This window comes from Pyrus communis, chromosome 10, assembly GCF_963583255.1.
Source record: "Pyrus communis chromosome 10, drPyrComm1.1, whole genome shotgun sequence".
NCBI classification, from domain to species: Eukaryota; Viridiplantae; Streptophyta; class Magnoliopsida; order Rosales; family Rosaceae; genus Pyrus; species Pyrus communis.
In genome coordinates, this window is record NC_084812.1 from 2577304 (window position 1) to 2597656 (window position 20353).

Genomic DNA, 20353 nt, shown 5'->3' on the forward strand with positions numbered 1-20353 from the left:
TCTGTTCTTTAAGTTTGTTTTTATAGAGGGATTGGTGATAATTTTGATTAACACTTTCTGTACTTTTAACCTACGCGTTTTGACGGTAAAAATGGACAACCGATGGTTGTATATTACTATTTTTGCATGAAATGGTCGTCGCCAATTCTAAGCTAATTTGACTGCTTTTTGCTAATAATGTTTCGTTTACTCCTAATGATCAAGTCTTTGGGCAAAACTCTTACATGCTCTTTGGTATTTTCCGATCAACCCGTGGCGGAATGAAATGGTGTACCGTTAATGTCACGTGGTGTTACTATTACTAATTTACGGATTATTAATGTGTTGGCTACAAGTTTATATTTTAGAAGATAGTATAGCCAAATAAATTAAACATGTGTTGTAATAATGGTGAACTGATAATACGATGCGAGAATGTGACGGGTACACATTGAAAAAAATCTTGTTTGTGTCATCCCATGTGGTTTTAGAATCAAATTTTTTAAGTTCATCAGAACTTACATATGACTATTTGGTCTAGCAACACTCAGTCTTTACTTTGTTAAAGTAAATTCAAAGTTTAAAAATCACGAAAAACAAAAAGCTCAACATCACTTCGTTAAAGCATGTGACCAAGTTAATCTAGTGGCATCAAATTGCACTTTGTTGAAAGAATTACGAGTTTAAATCTCACGAATGATTAATATTTATAAAAAAGAACCTTGGAGTTATAGTATCTTGGTTCATGTGTACACACATGATTTTTGCGTCATTTGCTTCTTGTAATCATTTGGGTCTGCAGTGCTTTGCACACAAAGATTACATGTGTGAAATTATGAAATTGTTCTTACTGTTTCTTTTTTGGGATTTAGAAATTGAAAGACGTGATGGTCACAACACAAACAACTATTTTAATTTCCAGGTCTAAACTCTAAAGCAGCTTCACCAGGAGGGCACACAAAGGAATTAAATTTTGTTTAATAATGGTGAAACTATGTTCGAGTTGCTCCACCAAATGATAAAGATTATATGTTTCATACCACCAGTGACTCCACCGTTGCAACAACAGCTGCGTTGCACAAGGCGGGGAAAGGGCCGAGTCTGATTGCCAAGCTCATGGGAATCGAAGAGTACCACTCGAGATCTTTGCAGGCCGCTCTGAAGAAACAGTCCGAGGAAGGTGAGAATACTTTTTCAAGTCAGCAGAGACGAGAGTTAAAAACCCCTCAAACTTAGGCTCAAACGTTGATCATGAAAAGAGGACCTTGAGGGAAGTTCTTGAAACGATGCGATTTAAAGGACTTTTGAAAGGCAGCTCTGTGGAAGAGCATAGGCCTGATTTGTCATTCCAATCACTCCGGTTCCATGGAAAGATTTGAATCACTCCGGTTCCACTGAAAGATTCACTAATGATAGCCCTCCCATTGTGCTTGTAAGGCTCTTCCTGTTTCATCTATGGAATTGGAGGAGCCTCGTGCACAATATTAGTCCGAGGAGAGGAGGCTTTCTACACCAAAATGATGCTAAAAAGTTTGGGAGCACAAGAAGGAGGTTTGTAGTCTGCAAAAATGCACCGAAAAATGGAAGCCGAAGAGACTCCAAGCAAAAGGCTTGACCATGAAGAACAAGCTAAAACTGGAAAGTGGCTGCAAAGAAACCTGAAGAAAGAGAGGCCAAGACGAAATAAAAGGCTTCAAGAAAGTTGAAAGCTTCTCATCCTGCAGATCTCTAAGCACATAGAAAGGTGGCAATTGACAAGAAAGTTGATAAAATCCACAAGGTGACTTCGGTTGTAGGAACTCACCAGAGAAACATCACAAAGAATTTAATGTCTCGGCAACCAAGTACTGCGACAATGGCAATCTCAAAACCCTCATCTCAGAATGTAGCATGTAACTCAACTGAGCGGAAAAGAAATCTCTTAATGCAAGAGATCCAGCCTAAGAGCCTATGAAACTAAATCAATTGTATGTCTTCCTTGTCTCAAAATCATTTTTAGAAAATTTCTGCTTTCTTTTTTCGCCATACAAAATGTAACTTTTAGAAGCTAATGTTTGTTTTATGCAGAACAGAAATGTTGTGAGTGAAGAAAGTGAGAAGAGTGATGCTTCCCCAATCAAAGCTGGTCTTGCAGACCAAAACCCTAAGGAAGAAGAAACAGATGCCTATGTATCTCAGAGTGGAGGTATGACCTTCTTGAATAACTAAGTAACTTGATTATGTAATGGCCACCGTTGACTATAAGTATGGTTGTAAAATGAGAACGTTCATTGACAAGGAAACGTTGCGTGTTACCACATCTGTTTTCTTGCTCATTAGCGCTTTTAATAAGGACGTGCATTGACAAGAAAACAAGAGGGTAACATCTATTATTCATAAGCACAACTAGCTAAAGAAATGCTTAAATTACAAAATCATGAAGTGTGACGTTTTTCTGACAACTCCAAATGTCTAGATGAACACATTAGCTAGGTAATCCTGAAACCTCAATGCGGTCAGGAAGAAGACAGTTTAGTCATCAGTGCCGGAATATAATCCAGTTTATAATTGTTGCCCTAGTACCCGCATGTGATTTCGACCGTTTGGGGGCCCTGTATTATCCAGTTTAGTTTTATGTTGATAAATGTTGATTTTAGGTTAGCTCTATGTTCATAAATGTTGATATTAGTTAACCTGTTTCCTTTTTTAATCACAGGACATTGCAGTAATTTCAAAAGTTCTGTATGTGATGCCACACCACTGAGCCCTAAACAAGAAATAGAAACCAAAATTGCAGAAGAAGCTTCAGAACACGGGTCGGAGAGCAGATGATGGCAAAATGTTTGAGAGTGGAGAAAATTTCAGAGATTTGCTATTAAGAAATTCATCAATTCTTAGTCTTGCGCAGGAGATTTTTTATCTTAACATGAACTGCCCTACAAATTTAAAGACATCTTCCATCTACAATTTTGGATAATCCGACAGAAGACTATTTATAGATTGCACTAGATATAACAACTTTTTCATGAAACTCAATATGAATTTCACAATAAGTTTTATGTGTCTCTCGTGTGCCCCTTTCTTAAGAGATTCGGGCAAAACTGGTGCATGGATAAAGGTCACGTTTTGAGTAAACTGAACATCTTTTGTTTGTCCTACTTTTTGTTTGGCAGCTCCATTTGGAAGGTAAAGCTACTATACGTAATGAAACAGTATGTGAGTCCTAAAGTGTGACTGTATTAGGAGGTGTTGTTCAATCACTCATGGGCAAGATGCAATCATTGGAGGTGACTGTTAGGGAGTGATTGCGCAGCATGCATAACTCACGGGCGAGATGCAATCATTGGCTGATTACTCTGACGTTAGCTCTAAGAGAAATGGGCCTATTGCCAGAAATACCGAGGATGGACCAGTTGGAAGGCAGCAAAACCTTCAATTGATAGCAAATGACGAGGATAAATCTTATCAAAAAAGTGAGGCAGACAACACTCGTAAGGCAAATTCCCTTGATGAAAGAACTCAAGACAAACCTAGTAGCTCTGCAACAAATACAAGGGCCAAAAGAAGGTGGATTTTCATTCATGTCAAGCTTGCAGGTCGTTATTAAATTTTACCATTATCCTGCTGCATCCAGGTTTTTTGTAATATTAAGTTTACTTTTATGTTAAGTAGTTGTGAGGAAGGGGTCAAGAGGAGACCGATGTTTTTACACCTGGATTTGTTCACTGATTATTTCTAGTGGTGCATATATATTGTAGATGGGGCAGGTGTAAGGTTGCATAATTAAACTTGAATCAAACAAGTTCATCGACTACAAAGGTAGTAAAGAAAAGGTAATAAATCTTCTACGAAAATGTAGAGTCAATCTTTGGGTAATATGTCAGGGCAAGTCAAGATTAATGAAAAGGTAGTAGAAACTATATATTGACTGGCATCTTGAGGCTATCATTATTTTCTAACCTTAAAAGTAAATTCCTGGAATATGTGGTGGAAGCAGGGCAGGTATTTGTGCGAATTCGAGTAGTATTTGTCAAATATTTGGATGAATGTCTTATATGGCTTGTTGTAATGTTGAAATGTTTCTATATGCAATATATCTTCAAAATTCTGAATAACTAATTGAAAAAATCATATGAATCTGAAATAAGTATGAAATATGTACTTGCCTTCATTATCGAACAGAGAAAGCGAAAAACAAAAGAGGCATTTGATGAACTGACTGTGATCTGGCTTAGATACGTGATGATGAGCGTGATGACGAGCGTGATGATGACGATGCTTCACCACCTTGATTGTGCCTCACAACCGAACCAAGCTGGATGCTGGTAAAAGCATAACCAGCTTTGTCCAAATCATGCATGTTTTCCTTCATAGGTTTGTCTCATACTAAATTAACCCCTACTCTATTCACTCTTGCATTAAAAAAATCTATACCAACTTCAACTCTATCCCCGCCTTGCAAATTGAGCTTATCGTTCGATAATTGTCCCTGCCAAATATGATGGGATTCAGGTTTGTAGGATATTCTATTCCGATCTTCTTTGACCATGTAGGCTTGCAACTGAATACACTTGGTATTCTTTATAACAGTAATGGCAATACGCACGGGATCACCAGTTTTTTTGCGTGAGCTATATGAGCAGAACATAGTCAACCCTTCAAAATTACAACCATCACTTAGGGGAATATCAAAACTGATTTTAGTGCCCTCGCTGACAAACTCAAGCCAATCAAGAACATAATTCCAATGGACGAAAGTGCCACCAAATCCACTAGAAGTCCATCCCTACGTATACAATACAATTATACTAGTGTCATATATATACACATGTACATGTGCGTTTGTGTGTGCATGTGCACGATAGGAAGGCAATGAGAGAGAGAGAGAGAGAGAGAGAGAGAGAGAGATACCTGTAGGATGTTCTTCCTAAAATCAGCTGTGAGATTGGGGCAGCCATGCATATCAATCCACGTCATGGAGTATAATGACTTATCCAAGCCTGGAACCTTAGTGAGTTTGGCTGAATTACTTACATCCAGTTCTCTCATATTTGACATTTCCGAAAAATCTGGCATTGTTTCCAATGCAGGGCAATCATCGGCAAATAGAACTTTCAAATTTGGTGGTAAATCAGGGATTGTACGAAGATATCTGCATCCATTTAACCACAATATTTCGAGCTTTGAAAGACCACTGAGGTTTGGTACGCTATGAAACTCATTATCTAAAAGACGCAAATGTTGTAAATAAATTAGACTGCCAAAATCCTTAATTGCATCATCTAATGCTCCGTATGTGGGATCAAATTCTCTTAACGAATGGGGCAATTGAATACCCCTCATAGTCCCCTTCAGAGATAAACGAGTGAGATTCTTCAATCCTACAATGGAAGGTGGTACTTCTCTTATGGATGTATCCTCTGCTTCAAGTGTTCTCAGTGATTTCATCTCCCCTATATCCTCATGCAGTTCTATGAATTTTGAACAGTCATTAAGAAGAAGAGTCTCAACAGATTTCAATTTATAGAAATCCCTTGGAAGAGAAATAAGCTTACGGCATCTTTTGAGGTTCACCAAAGAAAGTCTTTTAAGATGACCAACGGAGGGGTGAATCTCGGACAAACTAGAACACCCTTCCAATATCAACTCTTCAAGATTTGGAACTTGTGAAAAGTCCGGTGATTTTTGTAAGAACATGGAATAACTGAGATTAATGATTTTCAACTTTTGAAGCGACTGTTGCACAAAATCAAAGGAAAATTTGAAATTAATATCCAAAAGAAAGATCATATAAAAAAGGAGAAGAAAATCCAAAAACAAATTGAAATAGAATATCGTCGGTGTAATTGAATGTACCTTGTAACCCTCCCAAACTTGTACCAATCTGCTACGCTGCATGTCTAAAAAACTAGTTTCTCTTGATTTAAAAAGTCATCCGGTATGGACTTCAATCGGCATCCATGGCAGCTCACATGCCAGCTCAACCACATTAACTTCTTGAGAATATGTTCGTATTCTCCATTGAGCTGAAGCAATCTTGGTTTCTCCGTATTTACAAATGCTTCTGTACTGAACCTGAACGCATAGCCAACGGAATCTTGTATTGACAAATGTAGACCAAGTCCTTTAACTCCTTCAATTCCCTGTTAACAAAACCTTATATTGGGTAAGAAAAGGATTATCTGCATATATTTTACGTGATTAAAGAGTTTATTGCCATTGTTGACAAACTTAAACCAATCAGGAACATAATTCCCAAGGAGGAAAATGCCTCCAAATCTGCAAGAAGTCCATCCCTATATACACAATGCAAGTGTCATATGTATAGACATGTACATGTGAGTTTGTGTGTGCATGTGCACGATAGGAAGGCAACGAGAGAGAGATACCCGTACGATGTTCTTCATAAAATCAGCCGTGAGTTTGGTGCACTATTTCATATCAATCAGTGTCATGGAGTCTAATGATTCATCCAAGCCTGGAACCTCACGGAGTTCGCGTGAATCACTTACATCCAGTTCTCTCATATTTGACATTTTCGAAAAGTCCAACATTTTAACCAATGAAGGGCACCCACGCGCATGCAAAAATTTCAAATTTGTGGGTAAATCACAGATTGTACGAAGTTTATAGCAATTATTTAACCTCAATGTTTCAAGCTTCGAAAGACCACTAAGGTTGTGTAGGATATGCAAATGATTCTCTTCAAGATGCAAATCTTGTAAAGAAATTAGACTCCCAAGACCCTTAGGGATTTCATCATCAGATAATTCGCACTGTGAGAGATTTAATTCCCTTAAAGAGTTTAATCCCCGTAACGAAAAGGGCAGAATACTTTTCTCACCTTGAAGGGATAAACGAGTGAGATTCTTCAATCCTACTATGGAAGGTGGTACTTGTCTTATGGCTGTATAATCTGCTTCAAGTATTCTCAATGATATCATCTCCCCTAAATCCTCATGCACTTCTCTGAATTGTAAACATCCATTAAGAAGAAGAGTCTCAACAGATTTTAACTTACAGAAATCCCCCGGAAGAGAACTAAGCATTTTGCATCCTGTAAGGTTCACCAAAGTAAGTCTTGTAAGATGACCAATGGAGGGGTGAATCTCGGACAGTTTGTCACAGCCTTCCAATATCAACTCTTCAAGATTTGGGAGTTGTGAAAAGTCGGTGACTTAATTAAGAAAAAGGAAAAACTGAGATCAATGATTTTCAACTTCTGAAGCAACTGTTGCAGAAAACCAAAGGAAAATTAAAATTAATATCCAAAAGAAAGATCTCATAGATAAAGAGAAGGAAATTGAAAAACAAATAGAAACAGAACATCATTGTGTGTAAAAGATTGTACCTTGGAACCCTCCCAAACTTGTACCAATTGGCTACCCCGCATGTCTAGAAAAACCAGTTTCTCTAGATTAAAAAAGTCACCTGGTATGGACTTCAAAGGGAATCCACGCCAACACAACCATATTAACTTTATGGGAACATTTTTGTATACTCCAATGAGCTGCACGTTGATGAGTTGAAGCAATCTCAAATTCTTCATATTTGCAAATGCTTCTGTACTGAACGCATACCTTTCGAAATCTTGTATTGACAAATGTAGAGCAAGTCCTTCAACTTCTTCGGTTCCCTGTTAACAACACGTCATATTGGGTAAGAAAAGGATTGTCTGCATGTACTTTCGTCTTTTTACAACCACATATATTTACGCTGGAATGTTGTTTAATATATTTAATAGACATACGTGGTATAATGTATAATGCTTTTCTTTTACGGTGCATTAATACAAAATTTTATTGGAAGTGTACTTACGGATTTATCTGTCAATACTTCGGTTACCAGTTGAGGGTTCCACAGTCTACTGCATCTTTCAGGATGGCCAGCGGATCTTTCAGAAATGATTACTTTGGCCATTTCTCGAAGCAAATCATGCATATTCAACTCGTTGCGTTCAAAAGTTACAAGACATCGTTGGCGAAGGACACTGATCCCTATTGTTGCAGACAATTCACATCCATCTAATACTTTTGTGACATAGTCTTTATCCCATCCAATAAAGAAACAAGATATGTCAAGGAATATAGCCTTCTGTGTATCGTCTAGCCCTTCAAAGCTTATTCTTAATGGTTTTATTATTTTCCTTCAGGAGTTCTTTTCAATTTTTCCAATTGACTTTCCCACTCTGCTATGGTTCTTTTAATCAAAAAAGAGCCTAAAACTTCAAGTGCTAGTGGCAAACCTCCACAGTAAGAAACGATCTTTCTTGAGAGTACAAGATATCCTTCATTAGGTCGACTATTACTGAAGGCATGCCAACTAAAGAGCTCCACAGCTTCTTCTTCATTCATTTCATGAAGCTGATGTATCTTGTCCACTCCAACTTGGTGTAGTACCTGTTCATCTCTTGTCGTTATGATAATTCTACTTTCTGGACCAAACCAATCATGATTTCCAGCTATTGCATTTAGTTGTTCCACTTCATCTATGTTGTCCATGATGACAAGTACCCTTCTATGTCAAAATTGTTGTTTAATCAGACTGATACCTCCATCAACATTGCTTATTTCAAACTTCTCTTTCAAGATGTCAGAAACTAGTGTTTTTTGCAAATAAACCAGACCGTGTTTATTTGTAGTGTTGCTAACGTCCGCAAGGAAACTTTTGAATTTGAACATATGATGAATTTGGTTGTAAATGGCTTTGGCAGCTGTTGTTTTACCCAATCCACCCATACCCCAAATTCCAACCATGAGAACATTTGATCCGCCACTTGAAAGATGACTGGTAATACCTTGAATGCGAGAATTGATTCCAACCGGGTACTTAGCCACATTTAGTTCGTTTGTGCTCGGAAGCCATTTCGTAATAATGTTGTGAACAATTTCTCTAATAAACTTTGCTTCGCTCCTGAAAATTAAATTCGTCAACATTAGTGGGACTCAATGAGCTATCACTACATAAACAATTTTCTTTCCTTCATATGTACACACACACTAACTAGCTACTAGGTAGTATGTTATTGTGACGAACTTGAACTAAAGAAAGAACGTCATTCATAGGTATATAAAAAGTTGGTGTATTAATTAAACTCCAATTACAGCTTACGTTTTGAGGAACGCTAGCTACATTTTCCATTTGTCTTGTATTAATTAAACTCCAATTACAGCTTACGTTTTGAGGAATGCTAGCCGCATTCCTCATTTGCCTTTTCCCACATGCCTTTTTCACTCCGTTTATGTCATGTGGAATTAACTTACACATATATTTATGTATTTAATGTGTAGAGAATTTTCTTTTTCTCTTTTTTTATATGCCCCTAATTTATGTTCCAGATTTTAACCAAACAATTATTGCTTTTTTTTTATTTTATTGAAACATTGCCTTTTAAACATTCCTAATTTGTTATGGATTTTTTTGTTTAAATAAATTCTGTTCTGAAGCTTTCGGTGGAGTTATCTTCAAATTTAACTTTCTTTTAAATTTTCCTTGCGGTGTTTTTTCAAATGCACTATTCTGTTCCTAGAAAAAAATTTCCCAATAAAAACAATATAGGAGGCCAAAGTTAACCTGAGAATGGGTATAAGACAAAAAAAAAGACAAATGAGAATTCAAAGTGGAAAATAAAATGCTAATATAAGATTTTTTTTTTATTTGTTTAACTTCGTTTAGTTGCATTATTTGTATTACAATTTGCTCAAAATTTTTTATATGAATTTCACAAAATTGGTATTTCAGTGCACATTTTTCTTGTATTATATAAAAGTGTGAGGCTTATAAATTATAATGCTTTTTTTTGGATATAAATTATAATAATATGCGGCATTAGACGGAAATTTTTAAAATAGTGAATATTAGTAAATAGTAGGCAATGACCTCCGATATTGTTTTTTTCGTGGAGATTAAAATTTCTCGGAAGATGACAAAGAAAAAAAAGGAAAAAATAAAGTAAAACTAAATTAAACAAATAAAAAGGAGAAGGATGCCACAACTCCACCAAGAGCTTGAAAAAAGAATCTCTTAAAACAAAATACAAAAAACAAAAAAATATCCATAACAAATAAGTAAATGTTGGTAAACGGTACAAGGACTCGCTTGCAAAGCGAGTCTCTCCGGACTCTCTAGCCACGTACACCTCTTCAATTGAATCGATACAGCAAATGGGTCCAATTGTTCTTCCTAATTTTTTGTTATCAATCTCCCATTTCCGCGTCAAGGTGTGAGTTTCAGATCTTGTGTTATCTTTTCCGTTACAGATTCAAATCGTGGATTTGCCCTAGTATTTTTCAATGGATATTTTGAACTTTGCAGCCATGCTAAGAGAGAACAACTGTAAATTCCGGAGAGAAAAGTAACAATGGCTTCTGGGTTTCATCGGAGAGGAAAGCGAGAGTGGGAAGGAGAAAAGGTGGGGTAAGGAAGACACAGAAAGAAAGAGAGACAGAGAGAGTTATATGTTTTGTTTACGAGGAAATGAATAGGGAAGACAAAATTTTAATTTTGAAAAACAATTAACTAAAGTTCGGCTAAAAGACAAGTGATAAATAATTAAGTATATAGTTAATGTACATCATAACTAATAATGGTGAGCAGAAATACTCTCAAGACAATTAAAAGAAGGTAATTAGCTTCCCTATTAGGTTTTCTATGAGAGATTAAGGTGCATCAATTAAGCTAGTTAATAAGAGTAATACAACTTAAAAGACGTATAAATTCCAGATCTATTTCTTAATTTTGTAAATGTATTTTGTTTCTCTTTGTGTGTGATACTCACTTGTCTTACACGTGTCCACTAAAATGTTTCAAATCTTGAAAAGTAAGTGGATGATTACCTATTGTCAGTGATTTGAAGATGGTGGCCAGCCAAATTTGCAGCTTTTGTGAGAGCCTTTCTCCACTGCTTTACCCTTTCTCGTTTAACTTCACGTTTCTTGCCATTTTTTCTTTACTGATGCGCTTCTTGTGCTTCTGAAATGCTTTGGCTAAATCTCCGTCCTGCTTCCTGACATGTGAAGGATCAACATGATAGAATATTGGCAAAACATGTCGCCCCAGTTTGGATCTGCACTCCATGATCTTCACTAGCTCGTCAAGACACCAACTCGAATCCGCATATCCTTTTGAGAAGACAATGATAGAGATCCTCGACCCTACGATTGCCCGGAACAGTTCCTCTTTCATTTCTTCCCCTCTGTTTAGATCGTCTTCATCCATATAAGCCTGGTATCCCGTCTTTTAATGCCGCGTGGAGATGGCCTGTGAAGCCCTTGCGCGTGTCTTCGCCTCTGAAGCTCAAGAACACGTTGTAATTCCAAAGTTTTGACTTGGAGGAGGAAGAAGGGGACGCTTCGTGGGCTGTCATGGCGGTATCCACTGTTATTGCACTGCGGTGGTTCAGATCACAGACTGAAAAAATGGCAGTGGTTCTGTTTGTGTTGCCGAACAAATCACATTGAAATACCTAAACCCAAGTCAAGATCCTTCGGTCAATAAAAACAAAAGTTAATATCAATAATCCGTATTAATTAATGAAACACTCTTTGTCAATAAAAAAAATGAAAAAACTATTTAATTTTCTATCACATAAAAAAATTGATAGACAATAATGTAATTTCACAAATCCAAATTAAATTTTTTTTTTTATTGAAACCTTACCTACATATGATATTAAAAAATATTTTCAATATTTAAAATTAAAAAAAAAAACCAAAAACAAAAAAAATTCCACCCATAACATCTATATCAACTTTTCAATCCGAATACATCCAGAACAACTCGCTTTCTAGGCGATCTCTATAGAACCCCCCACGTTCTCTCCCTCTCCCCTTCTCATTTTTCTAAAAAATAATAATGATGATAGTAACAATAATAATAATAAAGTTGGGTATCAACTTGAGAAACGAAGGTGCAGGAAATGGGAGAGTAAAAGATGAAGGAGTAAATTGTAGCTATGGTCTCTTAATTTTAACTCAATTGGAGCAATGATCCCTCAACTAAAAATTCATTACCATTGGTCCCTCAACTCATTAAAACATACAACTATGGTCCCTCAACTAAAAATCTAGTACCATTGGTCCCTCAACTTTAATTTAACTGGAGAAATGACCTCTTAACTTTAACCCAATTGTAGCAATGATCCTCTCAACATAACTCATTTTGACAAAATTTTTGATGTAGTTGATGAAAATGACCATAATTACACACTTTGATGAGTTGAGAGATTTTAATTGTATAAATGGTCATTCCAACATAACTTATTTTGACAAAATTTTGACGAAATTGATGAAAATGACTATAGCTACACATTTTGATAAGTTGAATGACCAATGTTAATGAATTTTTAATTGAGAGATCATTGCTCTAATTTAATTAAAATTGAAGGACTATTACTATAATTTATTTAATGAGGAAGGAAAGGAACATAAAGGGACAAAGACTATCAAAATGATTCAAGATAATGATTACAACTATTTAACTTTATCAAAAGAGATTCTTGACCATTACAGCTATTCAACTTTTCTAGATTCTCTTGGTGAGATGATTGCTTTCTTGTTCAAAACAACTTTTGTAGATTCCATAACCAAGTCATTTCTAAGGAAACGGATCATTTTCGGGATCTTTACATCTTAGTTGTTTATCATGCATCATATGATAAAAAATAATTTAATTTTTATTATTTAAAATTAAACACAAATAGTACTTGACGAAAATTGATCGCACAATATACGATGAACGGTTGAAATATGAAGATCCTTAGGATTCCCACGTAATGAATCCGAAGGGGATTTCTTTCCTGTTTCTCATATGTATGTTCGTTGAAGGTTTTAGATTGAAGTACCTCTCTAAATGAGAAGCCATTTAGATTACACAAAAAGATTTTATTTTCCTAAAATTTACAAACACTGCCATTTTCAAACAACAAAAGTCAAACATTCGGATTTATTTATTTTTTTAGCAGAATTTAGTATTTCAAATTCCATTAAAAATCATCATTATCTTACAAATCTAGAAATATTAACTTTATGGCTTTTGAATTCAAATTGTTGATAGCTGCTTACTCAATAAATGAAAACAAACAATTATACCTATATTTTCATATTATAATGAACCCACTAGCCACACTAGAAATATATACTATTGTTAATGTACTATTTCAAAAAACTAACAATAAGAGCATCTCTAAAGGATATGTCAAATTTTTTTTTTTTATATAAAAAAGAGATATATCAAAACTGCCACGTAGACATATAACAGTAGAAAATGAAAATAAACTCTCTCCAACCGAGCCTTCAATTTCTTATGTGGCGTTGAGTTAATTGAAGACAAATCTTTTGGCTATCAAATTTCACATCAGATGTCAAATTTACTAAATGATTTTTTAAATAGATTAATATAATATATAATAAATATTGTTGTGTTTTCAAGTATTTGATTGGTTGCCTCAATAATTGGACCTAAAAAAAAGATAATTCTTTTATTAAATGACATTATTATTTAACATATTGAGTGGAGCAAAATATTATACAAAATGTTATATTGCCACATAAACTATCAAATATCATTTTGATGTTTAAAAATTGACACCTCATTTGAAGATATTGTAAAGATGTATCCAATAATTTCTAACAAACGTATCAATAAATTCGAATAACGTAACCAACTATAGAGCAGACTTACCCAACTGTAGCTTCCAACAATTTCATTTCAGCTGTGCAAATTAAGGTTGATGCTGATACGAACTCTGCACCTCTAATATTAAATCTTCATTGGGCCAATGGTGCATTTTCATGCTCAAAATCCTATCCTTTACAGGCCCTCTCTTCTGGCCTTTTATTTTGGGCCTCGGTTCTCAACATGTTCTTTCTATCTTTTATTCATTTCACATTGGCGAGGGGGGGAATTCAAACTCAGTAACGAAGATGCGGGGATGAGAACTTGAAGCTCCTCTTTCAGTATTGTTAGGAATAAAGGTATATAAACTAGACGCCAATGCAAGCAAGCAGTCAATGAAGCTCCTCAAACTTCAACTTTCAAAAATGTTGCAATCATAAGAAAAGAAGATGACCAAGTCCAAGTCCCAAGCCATTTTATGTCCTTCCTTTCCTTTAACAAAAACCAACTCAAGTTCATTTATTTTTGCTTCCCTTTGTCCATGTACTAATGCAATCTCCAATAAGATGATACGTAAAAGTTATTTGTGTATACGTTGAGCTCCACTTTATCATTAATTGTAGTAGTAGGTGATGGTGTTTTAAAAAGCACGATAAAAAAAAATAACGTCGAAAATGAGAGCACAAAGTGAAGCCACTATTTCACATGAAATCATTTTCAGATCTCATAGTCCGGAGTTGGCAGATTAAGTAATCTGAACCAATCATTTCAAATCTTACAAGCCTCATTAGTCCATCTTACTAGCTCACCTCACAAAAACTAAGGATTTGAATATCTCTCTCCCTCTCTTGAATAGTCTAAATTACGCAGTCTGTCAGCTCCGGACTACTAAATCTATAGGAATCTGAACTTAATCAATTGTATTTTATTAACAGTATTCATGTCACTATAGATCTGACATCTCCTTAAAAGATGCTCTCATCATTTTTTTAGTTTAAGCTCAGCTCTACTCATTCCAATCTGCTCTTAGGCCATCTCCAACCAAAGGAGGGTCAGAGGGCCAACAAATTAATATTTTAATGAACAGTGCATGACCATATTTCTTACCATCTCCAACCGATGAGCCAGAGGGTTATAGGCCAAACATAGCCCTATGATAAAAAATCATCTCCAACCGAGGCCCAAACATAATTTATTATTTAAATTTTAAAATTACAACAACTTAAATTTAAATAATGGTGTAGGAATGACTTAGGTATTTATAGGAGAAAAAAAAGGGAAATTTTTTTTTTAAAAAAAAAAAATTGAAAAATTAGGCCCAAAAAAAAAAAGAAAAAAAAAAGAGGACAATACTGTCAGATATATTTGACACCAAAGAGAACAATACTGTCAGCTATATCTAGGGGTGGTTCGGTATGGGATACCATACCGAAACTAGTATCCCGAATCCCAAACCAAAATTTTTCGGGACGGGAATTTGAAGACCAATCCCAAACCAAATTTTCGGGAATCCCAAATTTCGGGAATCACGAAATATTTTTGGGATTTTGGGACAAATCGGGAATCCCAAATTGAAATATGAAATTATGAATTGTTCTTCAAATATATAATTCAAGAACACATTCATGAACCAGGAATTTCATTTCATTCACACTACCATTTAATTGAACACTGGCATGCCTGACTGTTTTTATCATAGTCAAAATTCAAATTAATTAAACCCTTTTTGCAATATGTTGAGAGACAAAAGAATCAAGCCTTCTAAAATTATCAGCCATGGTAGCAGCAATAATAAAATCCACATGAATATCAAACAAAACATGAAAAATATGCAAGGTGTAGGGCATTCCAGGTTGCAGAGCATGAATTAGAAACTACTAGCATCAATTATAAAAGAATAATATATATAATAATTAATATTATATATTTTCGGTTCGGTATGGGATTCCCAAAATATCGAGAAGCCAATCCCAAATCCCATACCGAAATTTTGGGATCGGTTCGGGATAGCATCCCGAAAATTTTGGGAATTTCGGTTTGGGAAATTTTTGGTTTGGGATCGAGATTTTTTCGATTCGGTTCGGGATTTTTGGGAATTTTTTCCACCCCTAGCTATATCCAACAGAAAATATATTAATAACTAAAAATCCAGCCAGGCCTTGGGCTGGCTGGGTTGGGCCAGTTGGTTGGCCCTTTGACCCTTTTTTGTCTGTGGCCATCTCCAACCGAATGGTCAAGAAGACTAGAGGGCTGAAAATAGCCCCAAAAACCGTCTCCAATAGAGGCTAGACTAAATGGCTCGTGGGCCCCACAGACAAAAAGGGCCAAAGGGCTGGCCCATTCCAGCCAGCCCCGGGCTGACCAGAAATGTGAGCATTCCTGTTAGATATAACTTATAGGAATGCTAGGCCAAATTTTCAAATGCAACGGCTAGCTGTTATTTTTGAATTTTGTTTTACATTTTTATTTATTTTTATTTACAAATTTTTTTTTCCTATAACTTCTATTTTTTTCTATAACTTAACTTCTATTTTACAAAATTTGTTTCATATTTTTTTAAAATTATATTTTTTTTTCCTATAACTTCCTAAGCCATTATACAACATTAAATTGTAACATGAAATAACATTAAATTTAAATAATAAATTATGTTTGGCCCTATGGCCCTTTGGCCTTTGGTTGGAGATGGCATTCTGTGACAGGGCTAAAACGAGCCCTATAACCCTTTGGCCCTCGATTGGAGATGGAGGTAAATATGGCATTGTACTGTTCATTAAAATATTAATATCTTCGAGGGTCATATAGCTAAAACTAGTTCTTTAGCCAACCCTCAGTTGGAGATGTCCTTAAAAATCCAATATTTTTTGAACAATTTAAAAGATCATCCAAATGACACTCCTAATTAAGAAGTGGGTATGTATAAATAGCAGAGATTCAACCGCTCTTTTTATCTCAATATTGCATTGCCACAAAAGAACACCAAATTGCAGGCCAAAATTGCTGGCATCCTATTATTGGAAGAGACATCTCGTCAAACATCAATACACAGTATAAATTCAGAAACAAAGAGAGATTAAACATTAATTAATCCTCCATTTTTTTAATTAGAGGTAAACAAAACGCAACATTTCCTTGAAATCCTCACATGCACGTAATATAATAATCTCCACAATATTATCATATTTCTAATAATTGAAATTCGTCAACTTCATTAGAGTTTCCGTTAAAATGAATCATATGTTACACACATGAAACTAAATCAAATAGCAAATATGAAAAGCCAAATGTAAAAATCGTAGCAATAGTCCTCATCTTTAACTGCAATTGTAGTACTGGTTCTTCCAACATGACTCATTTTAACAGAAATTATGACGGAATTAATGAAATGATCATAACTACACGTTTTGGTAAGTTATCACTACATATTTTTAATTTCTAATTGAGGTTACACGTTTTGATAAGTTATCACTCATCTTTAACTGCAATTGTAGTATTGGGGCATAAGTTTTCCGATGCTTCGAGTGTTTGAGCTCATTTTTCTTAATCTTCATAACAATCGTTCTGATCTCTTTTTATCTCTGTGCAGACGTTTGTTGGAAGTTGGGCATAAAAAAAGTTCATGACAGGATGACATGACATAGTAAATATATACATGAGTGGATATGTGACACCACTTTTCTTACATAATTCTTTTACACGTTTATGGGGTGTCCATTCTGTAATGTATTTTTACGATCCGAACCGTCTGTCTTTTAGAACATCATTCATATATTATTTTTGCAAAAAGATTAGACAAATCCAAAAATATTAAAACATTCATTTGTAGTGAAGAAAATGGACGAATACGGTTCTATAAAGAAACCCTAAACCCTTAATCCAGCGGTCATATGATTTTCAAATTGGATGATTTTTGGTAGACGTGATCTTTGAGGGAATACCTAAAAAACAGATTGTTCAGATTGTTGAAATACATTATGAAGTGGACCTTACAAAAATATGTGTAAAAAATTATATAAAAAATGATATCACAGATCCGATCCCATATATATATATATACACACACACACACACACACACACACACATATACAAATTGCTTAAGGAGAGGGATCCCCATGTTTTCAAAAAAATGAGGACACGTTCCCCACCGTTGAATTTAACTTTAATGCCCCTTAAGCAATTTGTATATATAGAAAGCTGTAGCTGACAATCCCTTCAGATGGACAATGGCAATTCCTCTAATGAAAATAGAGGATTTCGATTTACTGCTATCTCCAAGACAAGTTGGTGAAAAATATCGTCGTGATCATATTCTTCTTTTCCTCAAGCCAAGATATTGGTATGAAAGACTTCTGATAGAAACAGAATGAACTAGAATTTTATGATGCAATTGTACAGTTTATAGATTGAACTGGAGTTTTATGACGCGATTGTACACATAAACGAAGTAATGTACTGGTTATATAAGACAAAAGAACGAGGACGTGAAGAAATTTCTTAGTCAACATGCACTTCTTAAGTTTGTTATATCTTTTATGTTGAACAAAATAAAGGAGAACTGGTAGATATAAACAATATGAGGAGTGAAAATTATTACCTTGGACGAATTACATTTGTAGACTATGTGAATTATAATATGTGAATTATCAATAATAATTGATGTAACAAGTGGACTTCACTTTGTAAAGATGAACTACAGATAAGCGTGGTTCAATTTGATTTGGTTCAAGTTTTAAACAAGGGGTGTGATATCCACACATCTCATTTTACTTATCAAACACCTTTTTAATTTCTGATCATCAGATCAGATGAATTGAAGAATATCAACGGACAGAAATTATCAAGGGATGTGTGAGAAGTAAAATGGGGTGTGTGGATAGCACACCCCTTAAACAATATACCAATCAACGTAGCAACATCGTTCAAATTAGTTTTGGGAGTAAACTGCCGATTTGCCCCCTGAATTACCACCTAACTTTCGATTTCCTCCTGAACTTTTTAATTGGAAAATTAAGGACTTAAACTAATTTTTTTTGGCCGATTTGCCCCCTGCTGTTAATTTTTCATTCATTCTATCCAAATTTCTATTAAATGAAAGCATGTGCACAACATGCATGGGTAGTTCGGTCGCTTCATTCTTTAAAATAATTGAAAACCTTAGATTCTAAAATATAAACCTATGCAAATATGTGTGATTCTATAGGCTTTGTATTTGAAGGTCTAGTGAAGTGACATTTTTGCCCACAAAGGAAAGTTACGTGGTTTGCACATGATAAGAGTTAACATTAATTTGGATGAAATCTATGAAAAACTAATAGTAGAGGGAAATCGGCCAAAAAAATTAGTTTAAGTCCTTAAATTTCCAATTAAAAAGTTCAGGGGGGAAATCAAAAGTTCAGTGATAATTCAGGGGACAAATTGGTAGTATAGCCTTAGTGTTGGTTTAACCCATTTCCAAATAAGTCAAATCGAACCAAGCTGAACCAAGCTAATTATAATTCTCATATCACGGCAACCCCTGACGACGCTGTTCCTGGAACTAAGGACTTTCTGCTACTTGATGCTTGCTCAATGCTGAGCTTGTGTCTTATATGTAAATAAGTTTGGACATGCTCAGTTTTTGGATTTTGGACATGCTCAGTTTAGTATTCAACTGTGTGCTCCGTCTTCGAGTATGCAATCTTGAAGTGAATCCACATACGGTAGGAAAATTTATAATTATGTTACATTAGCTCGACATTTCACTGGAAGACCCCCACAAATTTTTAAATTTTGACAATTATTATGTGGAACACCATTATACACTAGATATTACTACTTTTTCATGAAACTCAATATGAATTTCACAAGAAGTTTTATGTGTCTCTCTAGTCCCCCTTTCTTAAGTGATTCGAGCAAAACTGGGGCATAGATAAAGGTCACGTTTTGAGTTAACTGAACATCTTTTGTTTGTCCTACTTTTTGATTGGCAGGTCCATTTGGAAGGTAAAGCTACTATACGTAATGGAACAGTATGAGTCCTAAAGTCGTGACTGTGTCTGTTGCCAGGAATACTGAGGTTGGACCAGTTGGAAGGCAGCAAAACCTTCAATTGATAGCAAATGACAAGGATAAATCTTATCAAAAAAGTGAGACAGACAGCACTCGTAAGGCAGATTCCCTTGATCAAAGAACTCAAGACAAACCTAGTAGCTCTGCAACGAACACGAGGCCAAAAGAAGGTGGATTTTCATTCATGTCCCGCTTTCAGCTTGTTATTAAATTTTACTATTATCCTGCTGCATCCGGGTTTTTTGTAGTATTAAGTTTAATTTTATGTCACATAGTTGTGGGGAAGGGGTCGAGAGGAGACTGATGTTTTTACACTTGGATTTGTTCACTTATTATTTCTAGTGGTGCATATATAGTTGTAGATGGGGCAGGTGTAAGGTAGCAGAATAAAACTTGAATCAAACGAGTTCATCGACTGCAAAGGTAGTGGAAAAGGTAATAAATCTTCTACTCAAATGTACAGTCAATCTTCTGCTAACTGGCATCTTCAGGTTGTAGAAACAATTGACTGGCATCTTGAGGCTATCATTCATTTTCCAACCTTAAAAGTAAATTCCTGGAATATGGTTGTAATGTTGATATGTTTATATGCAATATATCTTCATAATTCATTACAACTAGTTATTGAAAAAATCATAGGAATCTGAAAGAAGTATGAAATATGGACTTGTCTTCATTATTGAACTTGGAAAGCGAAAAACAAAGAGGGAGACGAACTGACTGTGATCTAA

The 20353-nt window shown here is 35.2% G+C and overlaps 2 pseudogenes; both read right to left on the reverse strand.

The window, feature by feature from the left end:
- Nucleotides 1-4167: 4167 nt before the first annotated feature.
- On the reverse strand, nucleotides 4168-11370 carry LOC137748185 (disease resistance protein RPV1-like; annotated as a pseudogene).
- LOC137746823 (disease resistance protein RPV1-like) lies at nucleotides 6357-7201 on the reverse strand (annotated as a pseudogene).
- Nucleotides 11371-20353: the final 8983 nt, after the last annotated feature.